The following is a 12,450-nucleotide window of genomic DNA, read 5'->3' as shown; positions in this document are numbered from 1 at the left end:
CTCCCAAGCTAGAAACCTCAGGCATTCCTGACTCTTACTTCGGCCCTGGCTCCTATCTCTGTAGCCCATTTTCCTACCTTAGTAGCGTCTCTGACTATAATGTGGACAAACATGGTACTAAGGGTAAAAGAACAAGCAGGGTTTGGAGCCCAACAGACCTGGGCCTCAGTCACCACCCCACCCCAGGTCACCTGTCACCTTAGATCATCTGTCTGAGCACAGTTGATAGTTGATAGTTCAGTAAATGGAGAATCACACTCCCCTCATCGGTGGCACTAAGAACTGGTCATATTTAACAACATATTCACAGCGCCCACTTCCGGGCCGGGCACAGACTGGTCTACACTGTGTGGGCAGGAGCGCGCCTCCCTTCCCAGTCCAGAGCAACCAGAGTGTCTCTGAAACCGGACTGCATGGCCCCACTCTTCAACCCAGACGGCCTCTATTGTTCTGACCGCGGCAGCACAGAGTCAGACTCTGGCTGATCTTCAAGATCATCAAAATCCATCCAGCCCCATCCTACTCCCCTGTCTCTTAACTCCTCTGCTCTAGCCAGGGTCTACTCACTCACTCACTCAGCAAACATTTTTTGGGTGCCTACCACATGCCAACATGCTGCTGGATGCTGGGAATGTGAAGGTGAAAGGCTGCCCACCCTCAAAGAGCTCACAAGCGCCTTTCTGGTAGGGAGAGTGTATCTGCGGGAAGGGGCACGGGGTGGGGTGAGGGTGGATAGAACCATCATTGTATTACGGTGTAGGAAGTGATGCCGGAGGGGTGAGCATGGTGGGGGCTGTGGGAACACCACCAAGGGAAGTGCACACACGGCCTCTGTTCTTTCCTCCTACCCTCCAGTTAGCCAAATCCTACTCCGTAAGTCAAGGTCTTATTCATTCTGGCCCACACCTCTCCCATCTCTGAATTCCTCAAGTTCTTATCAACACTACTCATTTCTAGTCATCCACTGGCTGATGTCATTTCTTGTATTGCTGTTGGTTAAATTTTTTTTTTATTACTCTTTGTATACGTTGGCAATTTTTCTCCACTGGTTTATGCGATTGTAGAGGATGCCCACTAAATTCTAGACAGCTCTAAAAATCTCTCATGGAAACTATATATTAATTATTGGTGGCATAAGTGATAAGTTCAGGGTTACTGACAATCACAAAGTCATGTATTTATTTGGCTAGGTCCTGACTTCTGCATGGCTGACCCTTGAAATCCAACTCAAAACAAGAGAGAAGACCCCTGGTTATCTCTGAAACACTTTCCAACACATAATTTGCTACTACTATAGTTTTAAAACCTTTCCAAAAAAGATTTTAAGTGTAAGAAGCTCATCAAATAAAATCTGAGGTGGACACCCAATATAGCAAATATAAAAGCAGAGCTGTTCTGGTTGGAGCCATGGTGACAGCTTACCGCTGCCTACCTCAGGAGGGAGACATGCAACTCTGCATCAACAGCCCCTGTGGCACATTCCAGATGGCAAGAGTGTTAACACCACTACAGCATGAAGGCAAGCTCATCTTGCCCACAAATATGTGGAAATTCAATACACGTCCTAACATGACATTATAAATCAATGGGGGAAAAGATGGCCCCTTTCAACAAATGAAATCAGAACAAATGGTTAGCCATAAGGAATATAAAATAAAGTTAGAGCCCTACCTCACACCATTCACAAAAATAAATTCCGCATTTATTCAAGTCAGATTTGTGAGAAGCAAAACTTGAAAACATTTAAAAGAACACATAGGAGAATATCCTTATGATTTCAGGATAGGAAAGGTTGTGTGTATGTGCATTCTAAAATAAGCCCAAACGATAAAGGAAAAGCTAGACAGATTTGAGTATATTAAAATTTAAAATTTCCTATACATCAAAGAATCCAATAAAAAGTGAAAAGTTAAGCCAACTTTGGGAGAAGGTATTTGCAACCCATATCACCAACAAAAGATAAGTATCCAGAATATATAAGAAACACCCACATGTCAATATTAAGAAAAAGAAAGGCCACCTAAAAGAGCTGTTTCTAGACTGCAGTTCAAGAACTGCTCCGGGTACGTTTCCAGCTCAGTTCTCCCAGAAAACACAGTGAGGTGGTATCTTGTCCTACTTAGAAATGTTTATATTTTATTAGAGTTTATAATGTTTGTTACCATATATTATCTCAGCTTATCTATACAACTCTGGCATGTAGGCAGAACATATATTATGCCATTTTTTTGATGAGGAAATTGAGACTCAAGAAGTTAAGTGATCAGTTTTAGGAAAATATATACATCACTTCCTAGTGAATAACAAAACCTAGATTTTCCACCTTCTAATCTACAATCTTTCCATTTTAAAAAAATTACCTCCATTTTTTAAAAAACACCTGTTCACACAAAAATCTGTACATGAGTGTTCACAGCAGCTTTATTCTTAACAGCCAAAAACTGGAAACAACCCAGCTGTCCTTCAATGGGTAAATGGTGAACAAACTGTGGTACATCCATACAATGGAATGCTATTCAGCAATAAAAAGGAATCAGCTAGCGATACACACAACAACCTGGATGGATCACCAGATAATTATGCTGAGTGAAAAAAAGCCAATCCTAAAAGGCTGGATACTATATGATGCCATGTACATTAACAGTCTTGAAATGACAAGATTATAGCCATGGGGAACAGATTAGTGTTTCCAGGAGTTAAGGAATAAGGACTAAGGGAGGTGAGATGAGGTGAAGGGGGAGACAGGACTATAACACGTCAACATGAGGGACCCCTTTAGTGATGGCACCGTTCAGCAGTTTGACTCTATCAGTGTCAGTGTCCTGGTTGTGATACTGTACTATAGTTTTGCATGATGTTAACCATTGGGGGAAAACTAAGTAAAGGGTATGTGCAAGCTCTCTGTATTACTTCTGACGATTGCATGTGAATGTGTAATTATTTCAAAATAAAAGATTTCCAAAAAGCCCAGAAAACAAAAACCAAAACTGCCTGAAATCACACTGCCCTGTTGTCGTGCCAGTCATAGGTTAAATGAGATAAAGTATGGAAAGACACTTCTCAGACTGTCAAGTGCTCTATTAATACCAGGAGGCAATCACAATCCTCCTCCTCCACCAGCCTCATCAATGTTACTCATTGTCAGACTATTCTCTCCCTTCTGGGCCTTCTATATCCCTCCACTGTGGTCCTGTCACTGTATTTGTGTAACCTGTCCATTCCTTTTAATAGGCTGTAGCTCCTTGAAACCCAAAACCTTGTTATGTACCTCTAGATGCCCACAACCCAGTACATAACAAGCACATAGTAGGTGTTCAATAAATGGGTGCTGGATTGAAATTAGCTCATGATTTCCTTGTTCAATACCAGATGAACCAAAACTGGTGGCAGTGGGGAGGGGAGAATACTGGGAAGAAGAACACCCCAGCAGCCATGAGGCAATGCCCTGAAAGTTTCATCAATTACCTCCTCCTTCCCTGAGCCACTGAAAACCCAGATGAAGCAAAGGTCTGTACAGAGGGAGTGGCGGCAGTAGCAAAAACATGAGTTCAGTTCATCAGGCCTCCTTTTTTATCCTGTTTCAAGCTCCGCAAATGAAAGAATTGACCATTTATAGTTTGGGTCACTGGAACAAGATGGAAAGGTAGGCTACAGTGTACCCTTCCGGAAAAGATTTTAAAGGTTAGCTGACAGCCCTTTTCCTGACATGATTAGACTGAAGAATTGCCGGGGGCAGAAGAATATACTAAATGATCTGTTAGAATCTCTCAGAGACCTCACACTCTGGGCAAACAGATTTGGCTCATGGGGCGGGAGGGGGTTCCCACACCCCGAAAACAATGCTAGCAGCTCCTTAACTCCTCCAAATAGTTCTCGAGCATTAAAAAAAAAAAAAAAAGCACAAGCGAGTGCTTTGCTGCTCCTAATGTTATCGTATAATTTTTCAAATTCTTATTCAATTACATATCATGGTCTTATCTGCAATCTCCACAGGCCAAATAGCCCTGCTTTCACATCATGCCCACTGAGCCTGCAGAACACAAGCAATTCCAGCTCTCATAAACATGAGATCATTTTACATTAAGTTTTGTAAGAGAGTGTGTGTGTGCGCGTATATGTGCACGCGCAAGCTTGTGCTCAGGAGTGCCTCGTCTTCTGTGAGGAACAAGAAGACTTTAGGTAATGGAAGTTTAAAAACTTGGGAGGTTTGTCTCTGCCTGGATAATGATTAACTCTTTTTGCTGCTGAATCCAGAAGAGCTAGCATTTCTGGACTGGCAGTCCTGCTCCCTGGCCCAAGAGGGAAAGAAAACTCACATGCACACATGTACTGTCAGAAAGAACTAACTGGTATCGATCGATTTCAGGCTTTGGCAGTGGGAACACTACTGTAGTTTTAAAGAGTACTAGGTGTTGTAAAATTGTATTGTCACTGGTCTTGAAATATCCAGATCAAGAATCTCATTAATCAAATCAACAGATATCATCTATGCAAAATGCTTCAACGTTTGTTTAAAACTGCTGACAGCAAAGCATTGAGATAACTTACATCACCACAAATCACTGAATAAATAAGAGAGATCAAGAGATACAGCACAACTGACTCCAAGGACATCTAAAACACTAAGCCTATTAATATCATTTAAAGATGAAAACTTAGGGCTTCCCTGGTGGCGCAGTGGTTGAGAGTCCGCCTGCCAATGCAGGGGACATGGGTTTGTGCCCCGGTCTGGGAAGATCCCACATGCCGAGGAGCGGCTGGGCCCGTGAGCAATGGACGCTGAGCCTGCACGTCCAGAGCCTGTGCTCCGCAACAGGAGAGACCACAACAGTGAGAGGCCCGCGAACCGCAAAAAAAAATAAAGAAGATGAAAACTTTAACATGTGGAATCTAATTTTAAAAAATGATATAAATGAACTTATTTACTAAACAGCAACAGACTCACAGATTTCGAAAACAAACTCATGGTCACCAAAGGGGAAACGTGGTAGGGAGGAATAAATTAGGAGTTTGGGATTAACATATACACAGTACTATATATAAAATAGATAATCAACAAGGACCTACTGTATAGCACAGGGAACTCTACTCAGTATTCTGTAATAACCTATGAGAAAAGAATCTGAAAAAGAATGAATATATATATATGTATAACTGAATCACTTTGCTGTACACCTGAAACTAACACAACATTGTGAATCAACTATACTCCAATAAATTAAATAAAATTTAAAAAAAGATGAAATCTTAAACCAGGAGTAGGAGAGATGAGTAGGAAGAACCTACAGTATCTGTTCTGTGGTTTCTAGCCTTCTCTTAGGACAATTATGAACATGTAAACTCTATGTGTCAACTCACTTGAAGATAACCATTTTGGATCGTATGTCCTAAAAATGACGAAGCAAGGAACTAGTAATCCATCTTTCTACTTTCTAGCTGAGAAGCTGAGAATCCCAAAAGTGGAAGGACTTGTCCAACATGCCATAGCTAGTCCTCCATGGCCCTACAGCCCTCCTTCCCTCCCTGTGAATGATATTTTTTAAATGCTGTACTGATAAAAATATGAGCTGTCATCATTTTTTTTCTTTTTTTTTGCGGTACGCGGGCCTCTCACTGTTGTGGCCTCTCCCGTTGCGGAGCACAGGCTCCAGATGCACAGGCTCAGCGGCCATGGCTCACGGGTCCAGCCGCTCCGCGGCATGTGGGATCTTCCCGGACCGGGGCACGAACCCGCGTCCCCTGCATCGGCAGGCGGACTCTCAACCACTGCGCCACCAGGGAAGCCCTGTCATCATTATTAATGGTACTCATTTTTAAAACGACAGACTGTTAGCCTATTCATTAGGTGGAAAGAAAACAAACACAAACGTGGAAACACTTCCACTCCATGTTACAGCATACCTCATCACAATCCACAAAGAAATCCCTTAGTTGACAAAGGGCCTAACATATGGAGAGGAATATAAGAGGCAAGAGGCCATCTTACATCCTGGGAGAGGCTGAAGTCCCTTACCCCACAGCCCAGATGTCTAGATTAACCCTACACAGTTCCACATCCATGCCACCTCCACCCAGTTTGTCCCAGACCAGATGTCAGGGATTAAAAACCTCCTACTTCCTTATTCTATAATTGTAATTTAAGACAATCACCCAACTTCCATTTTCTTTCTCTTTTAAATTCAAGTTCTGCACACAACATAAATTTCTATAATACCCAGCGTTACACAAGTTCCACCTCTGGCCCATGACCATTGATGAGGAAAACCATATACACCAGTATCAGGAGAGAATTTTCTCACTCTGTAAGTCTCTGAGCTTACTGGAAGTCCTAGGTTTAATATATTTATCCTGATTAAAGCATTTATTGTCCCTGGTAACCCAGTCACAAGTCCGCCTCTAGGTCAATCAAGTAACTATCCCTCACCTCAATTTCTCCAGCTGTGAGGCTCACCTTTCTATCAGATCGTGACACCTAACCCAGTGTCACTTCAGATGCTCTCCAGAGCAGCTGCCACTGTGCCACCACAGGGGTCCACGCTCCATGTGTGCAGCAGCCACAGAGACATGGCAAGCCCTGGGGCTGGGGAGAGTGTCATTCAGAGAATACAACAGGTTTTGTACTTACAAGTGTGCCTGCTAAATAGGGGCAAAACTGTTACCTTCAATATCTTAAATAAGCAAAACTAATGAACCATGAAAGCTGGGGCGGGCCTTAGAAATTTTCTAATTTAACCCCACTTTCCTAGATGAGAAAACCAAGGTGTAGGCAGATCAAATAGGTATATACTAGGAAGACATTTAGAACACTGCATTTAGAACTCCTTTTCGCATCAAGATACTAGGGAATGAGAACAATCAACTAAATGTCCACAGCATTTCATAGTTTCGAAGGCATTTCTAATGAATTATTTCATTGGAGCCTCACAACAGTGTTGAGTGGGCCTGGTTTCCCACTCTGCCTTCATCACTTACTAGCTGCGTGCTTTGGAGTAAGTTATTTAACCTCCCTGTTTCTCATCTGTCAACTGGGGATAATAATAGTAGCTACCTCATAGGGCTGTTGGGAGATTCATGATTTAAGACTACACGTAAAGCACTTCAAACACAATTTAGACATAAGAAGTACTCACTAAATGCTAGCCATCTTCGCCATAATCACCATCACCATTAGCCAGGGCCAAGAACTGTTGTCCCGATTTTACAGATGAGGAAACAAACAAGGAATTTTGAGACCTGAGGTGAGTTACCCCCAAAATCACAGTTGTAAATGGCAAAGCCAAACTAGAACCAAGGCTTTCTGACTCCAAATCCAGCATTCTTTCCCAGGGAACCATGCTGCCCTGTAGTTCAGTTTGTTATGGCCCCAAAGAAGTATTGCTCCAAAATAGATATCTCAGTCAAGATGCTTTCCCAAAGAGCAGCTTACTCATCTGACAAGATCTGGCCCAATTACCCTCACCCCCCTAAAATAAATAAATAAACACAAGAAAAAGACTAGTGGGAAAGAGGAGCAGATCTCCAAGGGGTTTCAACGTTTGGAGAAATTGGTGCCAACTCTTCAGAAACAGGATGTATTTCTTAAAGCTCCTGGCATATCATGTCTTGGCCAGCTCACGCTCCTGGATCCCTTTGTTTTCTGTGCTTTGTCTTCCTGTGGAGCCCATGGCTGGTGAGGTCACCTTCTCCAGAGTGAGCACTCAGACCCTACTATGATTTGAAAGGCAGAATCTGGGCTCAGGCAGCAAAGACAAGGTCCCAACTTTCATGATGCCTTTTGGGTCACCTGCCCACTGATTAGTGCATTTTTAGAAGAAAAGGTTAAAAAAAAAAAAAAAAAAAAAAAAGGCTCTGCCTTCCCCCTAACAGATGGCATCCTAAAATACTCACAGAAATGGAGGAGGTGCACTTCCCAGCTGCTCTTCCTTCCTCATGAATGTATATTTCAAGTTCAGAACCCTTCTTTCACAATATATAAATAAAGTCAAGGCTACTTAATACCAAATGACTAGAAAAACCAGCGGGGAGAGTTTTTCTGTTGGTCACTTTGGACCTTTCTTCCCCTTTTACCACAGACCATGCAGCTGCTTCTAATAAGGCAATAGCTCTCTCCAAAACCATGCCTCGAAAAAGTATCCCAGCAGTTCTTCTTCAGGTCAATTCTGTTTTAACTCCTGGTCAAAATAGACCTAAACGTTCTCAAATTTAGACCTGGAATATCTGTTTTAAATGATGAATAAATCCTGGACAAATGTAGAATGTGTTTTGCTTCAATTACAGAAAAATCTTACTTTTGTTTTAAACTCTTTCAAATTTCAGAGTTAATATTTTCCTTGAATTTTAAGGAAAGACATGATTGAAGAACTCAAGTATAGCTCTAGGGCAATGATTCTAAAGGGGCAGAGGGGGTAGTAAATAAGGAAAAACTTAACCCCACTGGGGAACCTCCACAGCGCTACATAGTTTGTACTTGTCCCTGTATGATGATAATATTCACAATGCTTAATCTACTTTGAATTTCAATAACATTAACATAAGGAGAAGTCTTGTTATTGGAGTAGGAGGAGAAATGCAGAAGCAAGGCAATCCTGGCACTGTCAAATCCAACCTCAACTCAGAAAAGGTTCACATTCAATTTATAAGTATTTATTCATTTCCATGCCAGAAGCTGGACGCATGGAAATGAATAAAAGACAATTCCGTCCCCCAGGTACTCAGCTAGTTATAAATAATGAGGTGTAAATGAAGAGATTACAATGTAATATGATGAGTGCAATATAAAAAATAAGCACAAAGACACTGCTGAGGAGATGCTGAGGGTGGGCTGAGTAACCCAGTGCAGAGATGCTAAGGAATCCTGCTTGGCATCTTGCACAGGGTCACTATGCAGAGAGTAGGGATAAGCAGGGAACACTTCCTGGAGGTGGTGACATCTGAGCTAGGTTTTAAAGGATAAGTTTTCCAGGTTCAAGGAAAAGGACCCATTCCAAACAGAAGACAGCATGGATAAAGCATGAAGCATGAAATAACATAATGCAGTAAGGGAACGAGAGGCAGTTTAGCCTTCTAGTGGTAAAAAATGTGATCAAGGTAATTGGGAAGTGATGGATGTAAACAGTCTATGCTATGACCTTAGCAGAACAATAAGTCTGGTTTTTAAAAAAATCACTTTGGTGGTATTATGCAAGATATATTATCAAGATCAAATTAAGAAACTACTTCTAAAAAAATTATTTTTAGTAGTCCAGGTCATTCATTTATGCATTCATCATTACAGCCAGTATATATTTACTAAGAGCCACCATTTAGGCTACAACACTATTCTAGACATGTTTACTATCTGAAGGGGCCCCCCCATAGTAAGAGTTACTTATTTAGCATTTAATACTTACCATACATGATGGAGCTAGCATTTTACACACATTCACAATAAACCAGAAAGGTTGGTCTTATCTCTGTGTCACAGAAGAGAAGTTGAGTGAGCAAGGATATACAGCAAGGAGGTGATACTGACAAGATTCCAACTGAGAGCTACTTCCAAAGCCTACGCTCTTCACATTGCACTGCACTACACAACCTCAAACCATTCCTACCAGAAGTCTAGCAGTAGAGAGAAGACTAAAAGACAAATATTTAAAATCTAAGGCAGTACAAGATCAATGCCATAGCGCTACGTGAATGAACTAGAGAGAAGGGTCATTTCTGATCAGTGCGACCAAGGAAGGCATCCCAGAAAAGTTGAGCTTTACTAGAAGGGTGAGATCTCAGTAGGTGGAGATGTGGGGCTGAGCAGGGAGAAAGAGGTATTCCATGAACAGTGCTCAGAACTTAGACTCTGATGATGGCCGAGGTTCTAATTCCTGTTCATTCACTAGCTGCAGCCTCTGGGTGAGTTGCTGAATCTCCTACACCTCACTTTCTTCATCAGCAAAATGGGATAATAACAGTATATTCCCCCTAGAACTGGTGTAAGAATTATGAAATAATTTATGTAGAGTATTTAGCATAATGCTTAGTACATTAAGCCCCAAACAAACAGCAAAATATTAGTTAATAGTATATGTGTCTAAAGAATGGCAAATAGGGAATTCTCTGGTGGTCCAGTGGTTAGGACTCCGCACTTTCACTGCTGAGGGACCAGGTTCAATCCCTGATTGGGGAACTAAGATCCCACAAGCCACGTGGTGTGACCAAAAAAAATAAAGAATGTCAAATAGTGCAGATAGGCCTCCAGTCCTTTTAAAGTAAAATGAAAAAGTATGGTTGACATGATAGGTTGCAGCCAGATTGAAGACCAAGTAATATTCACCTTGGAAAGGTGGTCTCTATTCAACAGATGATAGGGAATCAATCATTAGAGGAAAGAAGCCACATTCATAACACTCTGAGCAGATCTCCCATGGAAGCCCCCAGCCCCTACCCTTGGCATCTGGCTCACTTGTGACCAGGTTCAGAAGAGGCCTGAGGCTCAGGGGACTAGTTCAAGCAAAGACTATAGGAAAATAGATACTGTCATTCTTCAACTTGTAACTTATCCAAGATTTTTTTCTTTTCTTTCTTCCCCTATCCTGTATCCTCTCTCCTAAACATGGTACTAGCTGAGACACAATTATTAACACAACTTCCCTGGGAGATTGTTTATTTTTATTTACTAAGGTTAAATAAATTTTCCAGGGACCAATCTAGGTGGCTTGGATCATTATTTAAAACTTGATAATATCTGGCTTTTACTTATTTATTTTTAACCTAATGTCATTTCTATAATGCAGTATTATCTTACTCATTTATTAACACATTATGATGAAGAAACTTTGTGATGGTTTCATTCACTTATCTTGATTGTGATGTTTTCATAGGTAGACAACATGCCAAAACTTATCAAATGTATACCTCAAAAGAGTGAGGTTTATTATATGTCAATTAAACCTCAGTAAAGCTGTTAAAAATACAATAAAAGGGGCTTCCCTGGTGGCGCAGTGGTTGAGAGTATGCCTGCCGATGCAGGGGACATGGGTTCGTGCCCCAGCCTGGGAAGATCCCACATGCCGCGGAGCGGCTAGGCCCGTGAGCCACGGCTGCTGAGCCTGCGCGTCTGGAGCCTGTGCTCCGCAACGGGAGAGGCCACAACAGTGAGAGGCCCGCGTACCACAAAAAAAAAAAAAAAAAAAAACAATAAAAGTTTAGTCATTCACGTAATTATTAAAAGGTATAAAATTAATACACAATACTTATACTACCAACATAAATATATACTCATAATATGAAAATATGTATATTTAAAGGTTAATTCTAAAAATTTAATGAGGACAGGTGATTATATAGAAATGTATACACAGGCCTGTAAAACTTTGGTGTAGAGGGCATTTAAAAAAAATAGGAATATACCTATGTTCATGGCAGCATTATTTGCAATAATCAAAAGGTAGAAACAACCCAAGTGTCTATGGATGGATGAACGGATAAACAAAACGTGGATTATACATATAATGTCCTTAAAAAGGAAGGAAATTCTGACACATGCTACAGATCCTGGATGAACGTTTAAGACATTATGCTAAGTGAAATAAGCCAGTCACAAAAGGACAGCTACTGTATGATTCCACTTATATGAGGTACCTAGAGTTGTCAAATGTGGGCAGGGGGCAGTTATTGTTTAATGGGTACAGAGTTTCAACTCTGCAAAATGAAGAGTTCTGTGGAAAGGTGGTGGTGATGGTTACACAACAATGTGAATGTAATTAATGCCACTGAACTGTACACTTAAGAATGCTTAAGGTGGTAAATTTTATGTTATGTGTATTTTACCACAATTAAAGAGAGAGAGAGATGAGAGTTCCTACATATTATTGTAAAATCAGTAAAGGTGTTATTTTGTAATTTTCAAAGACATTTTTAAGTGCTCTCATTACTTATTTTTAAATCAAACAACTTTGAAGGTAACTCACCCAGATTCCCCAAAAGGCCAATTCTGTAGCTGACCAGTTAAAACTATTCACTTGAATTGTATTATCAGTAGAAATCTAAATATCAACTTCTTTTTCCCTACAACATGACATCATATTTTCCTAACAAAGCCCTCAGAGGTCTAGGGTCTAAAATAATCACAATTCCCATGAAGAAAACCTCTCTTCTGGAAGGAGACCCCTACAGGTGCCACCAGCAGCCCACGTTTATCTAGAGTGAACAGTGGGAGTTTAGGAGTCAGGGGCTAAGCACCTGCTGATTTTAAAGGGTGTGGACCCTACATATCAGGGCCAGGTCAGACCCTGTAAACTTCAAAACAGAGAAATGATTAGGGCTTGTCTGGGCCGTCAACCTGTGTGGTGCATAATTACCAGATGAGCTCCTCCAAAGGAAATTTCTGTTCCCATTCCCCAAGAGAATGCCTGAAATTGGAAAAGTTAAGGACCCCTCACAAACCTTGTTTCTAACCATTGCGACTTTGCACAGCAC

The 12,450-nt window shown here is 41.2% G+C and overlaps 1 protein-coding gene across 2 annotated transcripts in view; it reads right to left on the bottom strand.

The window, feature by feature from the left end:
* The window catches only part of SRGAP2 (SLIT-ROBO Rho GTPase activating protein 2), a gene marked incomplete at its 3' end in the record, with an annotated part of 233,409 nt that overhangs the window by 216,343 nt on the left and 4,616 nt on the right, over window positions 1-12,450 (bottom strand). The window lies entirely within an intron of this gene.

This window comes from Leucopleurus acutus (genome assembly GCF_964270905.1).
Source record: "Leucopleurus acutus genome assembly, chromosome: 2".
NCBI lineage: Eukaryota > Metazoa > Chordata > Mammalia > Artiodactyla > Delphinidae > Leucopleurus > Leucopleurus acutus.
The sequence above is the reverse complement of the archived record's forward strand: the minus strand, read 5'-3'. Positions and strand labels throughout refer to the sequence as shown.